Here is a 14,597-nt window from a genome sequence, read left to right as displayed (position 1 = left end):
TCTAAATATATTGCCTTGAAGCTTGATATCTCTACACTTTTGCTTTGGTGTTCTTGATCAAACTTGATCATCTTGGTGTGGAGGTTGCTTGGGATCTTGTTTGCGTCCTAGAAGAGGGTTTTAGGTTGGTTTTGGCTTGTCTTTGTTGCTAATTTGCTGTTGTGCTTCAAGGGTGAGGAGTTCCTCCTTTTAAGCTTATTTTTGTTTATTGGTTTGGCCACCTTTGCATACTGTTTTTGGCCTGGTTATCAACTACAAAAACCTTTATTTTAAAGTGTTGAAAATGGTAGTTTGAGGCCCTTTTGGGGTTAGGGGTGTCCCCCCCTCTCTTTTGTGGCTTATTTGCTAAGCTTTGTGCCATTCTTTAAAGCCTTTAAAAAAATTCTTTTTTGGCCTTTTAACCACTGAATTCCAGAGGAATTTCAGAGGTGAAAGTTGATTTTGAGGCCTAAAATAGGAGTGGGTGATCCCCTCTCCTTGTATCTTGTTTGCTTGTGTTGATGGCCTCATACTTGAGCATGTTCTTCTACTATCTCATGGCTTAATCTCAGCATGTTTTTGTGACTTTTTTTATCTGCTTTAACTCTGATTTTGGCTGGTTGGGTCACTTCTTGCTTGCTCTTGGTACTTGTGGTGCAATCATGCTTGTTGGCCTAACATGCTTCATGTTCTAGCCTATCATCCTAGCTTGTGTTAGCTCTATCTCAACATGTTTTTACTCATGTTTTAACATGCTTTAGCTTTATTTTGAGCCTTCCTGGTCATGTAAGGCATGCTTTGTATAGCTATGGTGTAAATGGCTTTACTAGCTTTGAGTTTCAAGGTCCCTAACATGCTTTGTTTGAGTTGTTTGCATGCCATAGCATCATTTCACACATGATTTCAGTGCACGTAGCCTTGTCACACTCTCACATATTCCACTCGTTTTATACTTTTGTGAGTTGTGCCTTATGCCTTGTTTGCGAGCCAATACTTAAGCATGATTTTCTTGCCTTATGGACTTCCATCTCAGCATGTTTTGGCCTTTATTTTGACATGTTTAAGCTCTATCTAGAGCTGGTTTGAGCATTTGAGTTTGTTATTCCATGCCTCCAGTGTAATGCTCTTCACTAGTCTTGCTAGTTATGGCTTTTGAACATGTCTTGCATGCTTTGCTTGCATGATTTAGTGTTTTTAGCATGCCATTTCAGCACTGAAGTTCTGCCACCTTCCTCATTTCTTCACTTTTTAATTTGTTTTGAGGGTTGGTTGGTCCTAAAGTTGTATTTAAGCTTGGGATTGAGGCTTATGCTTAAATGGCTTTAACTCTATTTTGAGGGTTCCTCCTAGTCAAAGGCATGGTTTCTCTCATGTCTTAAGTCATCTTTTTGATTGACCTCCTTCTCATTAGAGGACTTTCACATTGGACAAATCAATTAAAGAATGGTTTGGTAACCTGAAATGTGTAAACTAGAATTGGACAAGTAAAACATGACTAAGATAAGCATTGTTGTGTTGCATTGCATTGTGTTCAATCGGACGTTATATTGAACACAAGGTAGATTGGTCTGTTTCATACTTGAAGTGATGAAAATGAGTCAATCTCCTTTGTCTCCATTGCCTTTGATCACCCTTGATAAGGTAGTGGTTTTAGTGTCTTGTTTTTTGTGCATTTATTGGATGTGTACAAGTTGGATCTTTAGCCATCATGCATTCACAATGCTTGATTGATGGTTTTGGATCCAATGGTGCAACTCCTTTGATGTTTTGAGATAAGAATGAGTGGTACAGTACAGACATAGCCTTGGGAGACCCTTCATTTTCCTCTGTTTGAGCTCTGTTGTAGAATGGTGATGCAACACACTAGGGGCCAGTAATGTCTGATCAGTGGCTGGCAAGGCTTCATCCTGGGCCGGCAGTGCATCTCTTTGGCCGGCAGGTCGCCAGCAGCAGCTTCTCATGGTTGGCAGGCCACTGGTGCACTCTTCAGCATTGATTTGATAAAATGGTGCAGAAAGTTCTTGGAGACACCCTGCAAAACTATCACTCTTCGGTCGGATCCTGTCGGGTATTGCGGCCATCTGGTACGCCAAACTAGAGGATTCAGTGAAAAGGAATTGGGAGGAGATGGCCGAGGCCTTCATCGCTCAATATTCGTACAACACTCAAAACGAGGTCATGACTCGTGATCTTGAGGCGACCTGGCAGGAGCCAAAAGAAGGCTTTTCTGACTTTGTTACTCGATGGAGGGCCAAGGCCTCCATGATGACAACTCGGCCACTCGAAAAGGATCAGATAAGAATGGTTGTGCACAACCTACAACCCAAGTTAATGCAGAAAATGATCGTCTTACCCCTCCTCACCTTTGCTAACTTGCATGAGATAGGGGTACAGATTAAAGATGCTATGAGGCAAGGTCTGATTGACCGGGAAAAGGAGCAGCCCATGAGGGCGTTTGCACACGGTTCGAATGCAGCTACAAGTAGTAGTGCAGCCGTGAGAACTTCTAATGTTAACATTGTCACCACCATGCCAAAAAAAGCTACACCCTTCACCGGTGCATCCGAAACCAGCTCACAACCAGCCAAAAATCCACCCCCGGGTTAGAGGACTTTCTCCTCGCTCTATATGTCTTGATTAGAAAAGGGCATCTAAAGCCCCTAGAACCACGCCCACTACCAAATAACCTCCCTCCGACACATAGCCCGACCAAATATTGCGCCTTTCACCAGCAGCACGGTCATGACACCGACCAATGCTTCAGATTGTGTCATGAGATTTAAGATGTCATTGACAACAAGGTGATCGCGCCTCCTGAGAAGCCAAATGCCACCACTAACCCTCTCACACCATATAACAACCCCCCTCCTCTACCCAGGCAGATAAACCTGATTCAAACCATGGCTGTCCCGTACGGCCCTAGCATATACATCACTCCTTTCCACCTACCCAAGCCGGTGCTTTCTATCCCAGAAAACATAGATCTCTGCATGATGAGCGTCTCCGTACCCCAACTTGAACCCATGGTGGTGACCAAGGTAGAAGAAGGAACGCCTGAGGGCTCTACAAACTTAACTGAGGAAGCATACAACCCGTGCGGTTATATTATGCCAACAGATCAAGCCAAGCCAATGGTAGAATTTCCAACTAGGGAAAAGGTATATGTTGTCCGGGAGGATTGGTCGAGTCAGGGGCTCGATGATCTAGCTAACCTTGAGGAAGATATCAACAACCTACAGTTATTTAACAAGCAGGATCCAGGGGATGTGAATGTCAACTGGTTTGACTTGAATGGAGCGATAGATATTACAGGGTGCCTCAATGACGAGCCAGATATTGTCGAGGAGTCTCAGCCGAAACGGGGGCATTTAGAAGCTGGATCATCTACAGTGGCCGAAATGGTCGAAAACAAAGAAGAATCACCGGAGAGCACCAGTGCGAAGAATTTTTCTCAACATTTGGGCAGTTTGTATGCAGCAGACATTGAACACAAGGCTGCATTGAAGCGACTTGAGCAAAAGAGGATCGAGAATGGAAACACGGCTAGAAAGGCCAAGGCATCTGAGGGCACGAAATGTGTTGTGAACACAGGAACAGATACAGCGGAACCGGACAGCTATTTTTCGGTCGCCGATGGGATGTGGTGGGAAGACGATGACTTACGTCTTGCCCATACCGACAAGGACTAGGAGCAGAATCAACCAGATGACACTTGGTATACCGAAGAAATGGACCATATGACCCGAAGTTGGCGGTACTTCAAGCCCCTACACTTGGACCGGCCGGAGGTGTCCGGGAAGGACAAAGAAGCAAAAAGCAAAAAAAAAAAACAACTAGAAGAGGAGGCAGTGCTGAAACAACTGAAGAAAATCCAAGCAGACATCTCCATCTGGGGACGGCTTATGGCCTCTAGGGTACATAGACAAGCTGTCTTTTCAGCCATGGACAGGGCCAAGCTTTCGATCGATACAACGCCCGAGCAGTTGGTAGGGCTGGTTTTCCTGGGTGGAGATTCACCGACCTTAACCTTCACAGACAAGGAACTACAGCCTGAGGGCTCTAATCATAACAAGCCGCTCTATATCTCTGTGAAGTGCAAAGAGAAGTGGATACCGGTGGTCCTGGTTGATACGGGATCTGCAATCAATGTATGTCCGTCACGAACGGCATATGCTATCGGGTTGAAGCCCGCAGATTTCGTTCCTACAGCCCAGGTAATACGAGCCTATGATAACAGCAGTTGGGAGGTGATGGGAACAGCACGGATTAAAACTCAGGTTGGCCCAGGGTAGCAGAACATTGAGTTTCAAGTCTTAGATGTTTGGACCACCTTCAATCTACTCCTTGGGCGGTCGTGGCTACACCAGATGAAGGCTGTCTCTTCCACCTTACACCAGATGCTGAAGTACCCCCACGGGAAAGGGGTAGCAATAGTTTTTGGGAACTCTTCAATACATTCGCCGCCAGATGTTTCTACCCCAATTTTGGAAATTGAACACGGCAGGGAGGATGTCTTTCTGTCGGGATTCACCTTGGTTGAGGCTCGGGTGGTACAGGACTTGCTGGCTGTTGATGAGGGACTATATGTCAACGTGTAATCTGTTTACCTCATGAACAAGCTTCAGCACATGCCCGGAATGGGATTGGGACGAAGTAGCCGGAAGGTCGTCGCTGCATTGGCCGAAGTGCCGCATAACCCATATACCTTTGGTTTAGGTTATCTGCCTACCAAAGAGGATTGGGCCAGGAAGGGAGGAGAGATGGCTGGAAGAGCCAGGGCTAAACAAGCTGGGAAGCACTATGAGTTAGTGCATAGACCTATCCATGGGACCCTGAACGGACGCTTCGTCCGGGAGGGGAAAGATTTCCCGCTTTGTGGCTTTCCAGAGCCATGGTTGAAAGTAGAGAGGCAGTGCTTGCCGGGTTTTTAGATCTTTTTTGACCTTCAGTTACCTGGGGATGAAGTTGGGGAAGAGCAGACTGACCTATCTGCTGAGGTTGAACAGTGCAAAGAAGATGAGTCCGAGGGGCACAGAACTTGAAATGGGGATAGCATTGGCTTGTCTCATCTCTGATCCTCAGATCATACCGAAGTGCTTGGGGGATGACTTCTCAGTTTCAATGATTAGAGATAATTTGGCTGTGGGCCCATCTTCCGTCATTCTGGATGTGTCCATCGTACCCTCCCTCGTCTGGCAATACGGGGAAGGCTTTTTATTTAGTAGTTCTGGGTCAGGTAGTGAACCAGAATCTGATTCTAGTTCTTTTGAGTCAGAGTCCAGTATTCCTGGGGGTGATAACCCGGATGCCGTTGTGTTGTCCACGTCGTCTTTTTCTTTTTCCTTTTAGTCGATTGTAACGGAAGAATCAGATGAACTGGATGTTGTTAATGAGAATGGTACCGCTGCTGTGGCTTTTGAGTACTTTTCTGTGCCTTTAGTTTATTGCATTAATTAAGACTTTCAAAATTTCGATGAAAACGACGAGGAAGAAATTCCTACGGTTTTGAAACATTTGATTGAAATAGAGGAGGAGAGGTTTGTAAAGCCTTTGGTTCATGAAATAACCTCAATTAATGTTGGTACTGAGAAGGATCCGTGTCTCGTCCAGACCGGGTCTACGTTGTCTTCGGAGGAGCGCGAGTGCTTAGTCGCTTTATTAAAAGATTTCAAAGATGTTTTCGCATGGTCCTACGAAGACAAGCCTGGAATCGATCCTTGAGATTGTACAGCACCAGATCCCTCTTGACCCAGAGGCCCGACCCATTAAGCAAAAGCTCCGAAGGATCCGCCCGGACTGGGCTCTGAAAATCAAACAAGAGGTCACCAAACAGATTGATGCAGGATTCCTGTTAGTATCTGAATACCCTACTTGGTTGGTCAACATAGTTCTGGTGCTGAAGAAGGATGGCAGAATTCAGGTGTGTGTGGATTTCAGGGATTCGAATAAAGCCAGTCCGAAGGACAACTTTCCTCTGCCGCATATCGACGAATTGGTTGACTTCACTTCGGGGCATGCACTGCTCTCATTTATGGATGGGTTTTCTGGCTATAACCAGATTTTGATGGCAACCGAAAATAGGGAGAAGACTGCTTTCACTACCCCATGGGGGACTTACTGTTATAGGGTGATGTCGTTCGATTTGAAGATTGCTGGGGCTACTTATCAACGGGCTGCAACTACGATCTTGCACGATATGATCCACAAAGAGGTTGAGGTGTACGTGGACGACATGATTGTCAAGTCCAAGGAAAGAGAGGGAACCGCCTTGAAGAAATTTTTCCAAAGGATCAGAGAGTATCGGTTACGGCTGAATCCTCAGAAATGTACTTTTGGTGTCACAGTAGGGAAAAATGCTAGGTTCTTGATCACACATAGGTATCGAGGTCGATCCTTCCAAGATTAAGGCCATCTTAGAAATGCCACCACCAAGGACTAAAAAGGAGGTGCGAGGCTTTCTAGGTAAAGTGCAATTCATAAGACGGTTTATTGCAAAATTAACCTTGACTTGTGAAACACTTTTTGGTCTCCTGAAAAAAGGAAAGAAATTCCAATGGGATGACCGATGCCAAGTTGCTTTCGAACAGAACAAACAGTATCTACAAAAGTCACCCGTGTTGTCACCGCCAAAGTCAGGAAAACCGTTGATATTGTACTTATCAGTAACCGACACGACAATGGGCTGCTTGCTTGCACAGGAGTCCAAGGACAAAGTGGAGAAGGCTATTTATTACCTTAGCAAGAAGATGCTGGAATATGAGACCCGTTACACTCTGCTTGGGAAGACTTGTTTGGCCTTGGTATGGACTACCAGGAAGTTGAGGCATTACCTGTTAGCTCACTCCGTAATACTGGTTTCGAGATTAGATCCCATCAAATATCTCTTCAAGAAACCAGCACTTACGAGTAGGCTAGCCCGTTGGTTGCTTCTTCTCTCCGAATTCGATTTGAAGTATATGACTCGCAAGTCCGTGAAAGGGAGAGTGGTAGCGGAGTTCCTAGCTGATCACCCAATGGAGGGAGCTGAAGCAGTAGAGTATTTGTTCCCAGATGAGGCCATTCTACAAGTCGAAGAAGAAACTTGGTCTATGTACTGTGGCGGAGCATCTAATCAATACGGGTATGGGATAGGAGTGTTGCTGATAACACCAGACAATTCCCATATACCCTTAGCTTTCAAACTCCAGTTCAAGGTATCAAACAATGAGGCAGAGTATGAGGCATGTATCGCTAGCTTAGAGGCTGCCCTGGAATTAGGGGCAAAACGGTTGGACGTCATTGGGGACTCGAACCTGGTTGTGTCTCAGGCGAAATGAGACTGGAAGGTGAAGGAAGAAAGGATGAAAATTTATCACCAAACCCTGAACATTCTAATTCCCAGGTTTGAGAAGTTAACCTTCACACATTTGTTGAGAGAGAACAACAGGTTCGCAGACGCTTTATCAGCTCTATCGTTTATGATAGACATCCTTTTGGGAGTCCGGATGCGTTCATTTATCATTGAACAGAGGTATGTGCCGGCCTACGAGCTGATTGCCACCATAGATGAAGCACAAGATCAGAACCCCTAGTACTTTGATGTCTGGAACTTCTTGGAAAAAGAAGCTTATCCGACAGGGGAAAATGCCAAAGATAAGAGGGCAATTCGAAGAATGGTTGCTCAGTTTATCATCAGTGGGGGGAAATTGTAGAAAATGGGCCATCTAGGAATGCATAAACTGTGTGTCAATGCTGAAGAGTTGAGGCGCCTGATGGAGGCCATCCATGGAGGAGAGTGCGGAGCGCACATGAGCGGAGTAATGCTGGCTCGGAAGATCCTCAAACAGGGTTATTACTGGTCAACCATGGAGAAGGATTGTTTCAGTTTTTTTTGGTGAGGCCACAAATGCGAGATCCATGCAAACCGCATGAACATCCCGCCGTCGAAACTATACAACATGACTTCACCATGACCATTTTCAGTCTGAGGGATTGATGTAAGAGGGGCAGTTACTCTAAAGGGGTCGAACTGGCATGAGTACATCTTGGTGGCGATAGACTACTTTACAAAGTGGGTCGAGGCCCAATCCTATGCGGTGCTGAAGGCGTCACATGTAGCTAAGTTCATCAGGAATAACATCATCTGTCGGTATGGGGTCCTGAATGAGATTATCTCGGATAATGGTTCCCACTTGAAGAAGGAAGTGATAGACTTGTTGGACAAATACAACGTGGCTTTTTATAAGTCATCCACATATAGGCCGCAAACCAACGGTGCAGTTGAGGCCGCCAACAAAAACATCAAACATATTCTGCAGAACATGGTGGAAACCAACAGGGACTGGCCAGATAAGCTGCCATTTGCTCTTTGGGGCTACAGAACATCAATTCAGACTTCTACTAGAGCGACTCTGTATTTCTTGGTTTATGGGATGGAGGTTATTCTGCCGATTGAAGTTGAGGTTCCATCATTACGGGTTATGGCTGAGTGCCAGATAGCTAAGGCAGATTGGCAGCAAAGCAGGTTCAAAGAACTCATGCTGTTCGACGAGTGAAGGCTGAAAGCATTGTATCACATTCAAGGTTATCAACGAGGAATTGCCAGGGCTTTCAACAAGAAGGTTAAGTCTAAGAATTTGAAAGAACGAGATTTAGTGCTCAAAGACAACTGAGCTCCCATCCAAGACCCAAGGGGCAAGTTCAGACCTAATTGGACTGGTCCTTACATCATCAAGTCTATCTGGTCAGGTGGAGCTACCACTCTAATGGATTTAGATGGCCTTGAATTCTCCCAGCCGATCAGCATGGACAAGTTGAAGAAATACTATCCCTGAGTGGCTCGTTAGGCTGAAAACCCGAGAGGGAAACCTAGGCAAAAGTTAGAGCACAAAAAATTTGAAATAAGAAAAACTGAGCTCGCAAGGTTGAAAACCCAGAAAGGGCGGCCTTGGCAAAAGTTAGAGCGCAAAAGGAGAGTGTTAATACATGAGTGAACCTGAACCGAACTACGTAAGGCTTGATTCCCATCTTTGGGATACGTAGGCAACTTCATTCTAAAGTCCCGCCATAAACACCTCCAAATCAACTTTGTCCATGTGGTTGCTTTGGCTATCTTTGTCTTTTCTGCATTCAAGAGCTCGGTTGTGATCTCCAGTGTAGTGCTTTTCAGACAAGGGGCAACTTTCTAGTTGCTGGATTCGGGGTTGTACGTCTCAGTGATAGATCTCAAGCGTGTCCAGTTGTGATCCATATCGAAAAGTGATTTTGAAAAGTTTTAATAAAAGTTGATTTTGCTCAAATTAATCTTTTACAACTTAGACCATTTTTGGACCAAAACAGAAAATTTTCAGTACCCACAACCTCCAATTTCATTGATTTCATTACAGAGTTCTCCTACTCTCGATACAAATTAAAGTTGCTTTTTCATTACATAGAAAACTTGAAAGTATAGATTAAAGCAATAAATTTGGGACATAGTCAAGTCAGGTGTTCCTGAGCCCCCTCCCAGAGCTCGTGAAAGCTTCGGATGCCAAAGTAGGCCTAGTTTGTGCCTCCTCATCAAGCCAAGCCACACACTTGTCAGAAAGAGTGCAACTGAAAATGGGAGCGGGGGCCAAAAGCTCTCTCGTTCTCTATGCTGTGGCATACCGAGCTAAATGTGAGCCTTTGATCAGAAATGAAGCTGGGTATTCCACCCCCTCTTATAGACGAGTCTGGTCGTGGCCGAACTAACGCCGGAACCAGAATGAAAAATAAAAGACACAGTATGTCTGGCCAATCAGCTGAATGCCAGGCTGTCGGGACATGCTGTAACTCATCTCCGACAGATTAAACTAGGGGCAGTGCCAAGCGATGTCAATAGCAGATCGACTGCACATCCATTCGCACCACTATCCCTCATCTGGGGCATCAACTAGCCGTTGACGGAAAAAATAGCCCCGTGCTGAATATGTTGGGCATGAGTCCACTACTTTCAATTTATCCATGAGCCATATCTGGTGAGGGATTTAAAAAAAAAAAAGAGAGAGAGAGAGATTAAAGAATAGAGAAGTGTATGTGGAGAGAAAAGTGAGAAATGGTTTTGAGAGAAAAATAGAGCCCGAGGGCTGAGCGATCTGAGATACACATATGAGAAGGATGAGAAACATTACCTGCAACAGTAGTGGACTTCCTGCGAACCTGGTTGTCTCCCGGCGATGGAAGGCATCCAAACCCATCAGAGTCTCAGCTAGTGTTGTGCTGATGCAGCTCTTGCCCTCTTTTAAGCCTTAGGCAATCTCAAGCAGGCTGACGCTAGACGCTCCGATGCCAGGGGCAAGCAAGAAATAAGACAACATGCACAAACAGAGGGCATGTTGCCGAAAACTCTGCCAAAAATGGTCGCCACAGTGACTGGCGTCATAAAACCGATGAATCAAGCACGGAATATCCAACTCCCCGTCGCGAACCAAGGACCGAGCATCATGCGAAGTAAGCCCACCCATCCTTCCTAGGGCTTGGATGTGGCCGAAACGAAACTGGGGCAGGATTTCTTCATCGCGTCGAGATTCCATCAAAGCTTGGAATTCTTCAAACGTAGGGCATATCTCTTGACCTCCAAAGCTAAAAACATGAGTTACCGAATTCCAACACCTAGCCATGACATGGAGGAAAGGAAAACGCAGCAGGGTGCGACTCAGCATGAATACTACATTTATTCTGAAACCCCAAAAATTTAATTTTTCCGAGCCGTCCAAGTTTGCAATCCAAGTGGAGAGTTTTTCGGCAAAGAATGGCTCCATTTGGGGAAAAAATGGAGTTGAAATGGAGAAGCCACGAAGCTAGAACCTTTGTAGAAGATAAAGCATTGAATGGAAGACAGGTGACACTAATCTGGAGGCTCCCACCAAAACTGCCCGACCGGCCAGTTTAGGTAGTCGACCAGCCACCTTTATTGGCCGGCCGACCACCTCAAGTGGCCTACAGAAGTAAAAAGTGGCTGGCAATAGCAATAAGTGGCCGGCAGCCACTTCTTGACTCCAGTAGAGTGCTTTTAGTTTCCCTGTGTGCTGAGGATGCTAAAAACCTAAGTTTGATTCTATTTCGGATGCGTTCTACTGTTCTACTTAACAGTTGTATTTGCTCATTGAGTTGTATTTGTTTTATGCATCGAGTTGTTTCTTTACTTATCGAGTTGTTGCAATTTGTTTATCAAGTTGTAATTACATTGTTTGGCCTGTCAAGGCCATATATTGTTTATCAAGTTGTTTTGTTTTTACAGTTGCTAGTTAGTTCACTACCTGATTAAGACAATGCATTTCGAATGTTCACCGTTCATCAACCTCATTTTTGGTGTAAAATGGTGGAATGCAATGCTCGGAATAGAATACAACACTTTTGTAACAAAAAGCTGTTTTCATTCCATCATGGATTCTTTTTACAGAAGTATAAGTTTTAAGAAAATAAAACTGCCTAAGGCTATACAATGTGCTAAAAGTACTAGTAAAAAGAAAACAAAGCAAAACGAAGCATCTAAATCAACGTCGGCAAATCTCAAGATCGAGAGGCCCTCTTCGTTCTCTTCCTCGGAGGAACAGACTATGGAGCACTATCGCCGTCAGCACCGCTGTCTGAAATTGGATCAGAACCAGAGCTGGTGCCGTCGTCTCAACCCTCGGATGGCTCTGACTGAGGACTCGTTGGCTCCTCGTCCTCACCGGACTCGTCGTCATCATCATCATCGCACTTAGCAGGCGCCCTACACCTCCCTCGGCCGCATGCCGGAGTCTCTCTCCCTGCCGCTGGAGAAGGCCCTACTGGTCCTGTCTGCAAGGGTGTGACCTGAAAAGGCAATTTAAATTTATCAGCAAGTATCAAGTGCAAGTACGGTATATAGAGTATATGCAGAAATCAGATACAGTATGTACATGCAGTGTGTCGTGTCAGATGTGATCTATACATACAGCGTATCAGTGCAATGAAATGTTCATTTTATTATATCAGTAGAGGTATGATAACTGAAATGCAACGAAATTAAAGAGTACCAGAATGCTGTGGGCACTGAGCATCATCTCTCTCTGCAAGACCATACTCTCAAGTGAGGCCATCGCCTCGAGCAACCCCTCGACATATCCTACAGAGGGCTGCAGATGCAAGTTACAACAATCAGTGAATGAGTGAATGAGAATCTGAGTGAACTAAAATGCATAAAAGCTGTAAAGTATACCGGTGGTGAGTCAGGTGTTCTGATATATCGGTGATCCAGAAACGGGGGCTCGAGTGGAATCTGATAGGGTGTCCCGTACTGCCAACCTGTCATCTCAGTCGGGGGATCCGGCCATCCAACGCACCGTCTAGTAGAAGGCATCTCTCTGGTCTCACCTCTCAATGCCTGAGCCCTGCTCATCGAAGGAGCGCCTGTTGTCCGGGCCCTGCTCGACGAACCAATATCAGCTGTCCTCTTCATGGGAGCACGAGCACCTGCCAATGGAGGCATAAGGTACGTCTGGATGTAAGTCGCGTAGTCTCCTGGTCCAGTGTACCGATCCGCATCCATGCCTCGTATGACGTCAATAAGCTCCTGAGGTGAAAGGCTCTCTGTGGCTCGCATAGACGGCGGAGGAGGTAAAGGAACTGACTGTAGCGGCGAGCCCAATACCTGGCACATGAAGCGCTCACCTAAGAACCAGGCTCGGCCTACGGGTCCCTCGAGTAGGATCCGATATCGGGAGGCACCCCGAGCTCTGGCGGAATGAAACCGGGAAAACTCTGGCATCACTGCCCAAGGCTGCCATGTAATCTACAAATAACAAATGCATCAGTTGCCATATAGATATGCAAAGTGAATTGGAGATGAAAACAGGAAAAACTATGGGTTTTGTGTTGCCGTGGTCACCTGCACGGTGTTAACGTACTAGCGCAAGTACGGGATGGTCTCTCGGGTCCTGGGCTGGCACCTACCATCATACCTATGTGAATAGGGTACCTCGAGCGGTGCCTCAACCTCTAGCTCGGGAGCAAGTGTGGGGAAATAGGCATATACCCACAACTGTGAAAAGTAAGACAATGGCAGTGAGAATACAGAATACAGAAAATGCAGAAAGCAAAGTGTAGCACAGTGTATAGAACGTACAAGTGCAGAGCAGAGTATAGACTATGTGTATACAGTGTGCAGTGTGTACAATGTACAGAAAGAGCAAAACAGAAATGTAAAACGTACCTCCCAAGCTCGCCAGTAACTACCCACTCTGTTCCCGCTCCTACGGGAGGTCGAGCTCATGTAGCAGTAGAGGGTAGCGAGGCCGACGCCTCCCCAGTCATAGTGTCGTACCTGTGATAGATCCACTAAGGCACTCAGCAAATATAGCCCCACTGTGTTCCCTCTGTCGGCAAACAAAGTAGTGCCGAAGAGGAACATGAGGAACCCCCGAGCATACTGCTTTGTCTCCTCAACCGTCGTAGGCTCTCTCCCTCTGAAATGGTTGGCGAACTAGGTATGCCGGACAGAGCCTGATGATCGGTAAATAGGCGGGTGCACTCCCAATAGATAGGTCCAAGCAGCCTCCCACTCGCCCATATCAGTGTCATATGGGATCGGATGACCTCCTACGTCCAGGCCTGTCAGTATCTCAAAGTCATACGGGGTCATTGTCATGTCCCCGGGGGCAGAGAAATGGAAGGAGTTGGTGGTGTCCCACTATCTCTCTACCAGTGCTCCTAACAGGGTCCTACTCGCAAAGAGACGCGAGAGCCCTGCGCAGAATAGGCCAAACCCTGCCTCATCAATAATCTGCTGGACGCCGCCGGGGAGCTCCAAGTACCACTCCCTCGCCGCTGTGGACCCGTACCCGCGAGTGAAGCGGGAGGTAACCTGTGGGAGCAGGCAGAAATACAGTGTGAATGTGTTCAGAAAGGGGCAGAAATATAACGTGAATGTGCTCAGAATGGGCAGAAATACAATGTGTGCAAATGTGTTCAGAATGAGCAGAAATGCAGTGTGTGTGTGCGTTCGGAATGAGCGGATGACATATGGAACAAAAGTGCGAGCTGCGCAAGAAATGTAAAGTACATTGCCAGAAATGTAACAGTGTAGTGTGTACCTCAGGGGCGTCGTGAGACAGATGGTACTCTAGCTCCCATAGTAACAGATCCGCGGGCGCACGCCATACGAATCTAGTGAAATGGTGCACCGTGTTGGGTGGTAGCACATGTACCTTAGGATGGTACATCACCGGGTCGAATGGCCAGACTCAGGGTGGCAACGGGATGTGCTCTGGCTCCCCCTCCATCGTAGGAGAACCCCCGTTGTGCGATGTGTCATCTGTTATCTGAAAAGAAGGTGAAAAATGAGCAAAATGAACAAAAATGCAAAAAAGTCAACTCTCGGGAAGAGAAAAAGTCAAAGAAAGGGAAAAGGGCGCCAAACTCAAGTCAAAGTTGAGGGAAGCAAACCTCAAGTGGTGAAATGGAGGAAAAGGCTTCGAAAACAACTTTTGTTCGGTTCAAAGCAAAAAGAATCGAAAGTTTTTCGTGAATCAACTTTGCGGGGGATGTTGGAAAAAGCGTTAAAAGTATAGATCTGAGGAGGAAAAGAGTCTAGAGATGAAGAACAAAGGTTTTCGGCACTGTGTAGGTGAGAAAAAGTGTTTAGGAGTTGAGTT

Source organism: Camellia sinensis, chromosome 8 (genome assembly GCF_055761805.1).
Source record: "Camellia sinensis isolate YWXY chromosome 8, ASM5576180v1, whole genome shotgun sequence".
Lineage (NCBI taxonomy): Eukaryota > Viridiplantae > Streptophyta > Magnoliopsida > Ericales > Theaceae > Camellia > Camellia sinensis.
The sequence above is the reverse complement of the archived record's forward strand: the minus strand, read 5'-3'. Positions refer to the sequence as shown.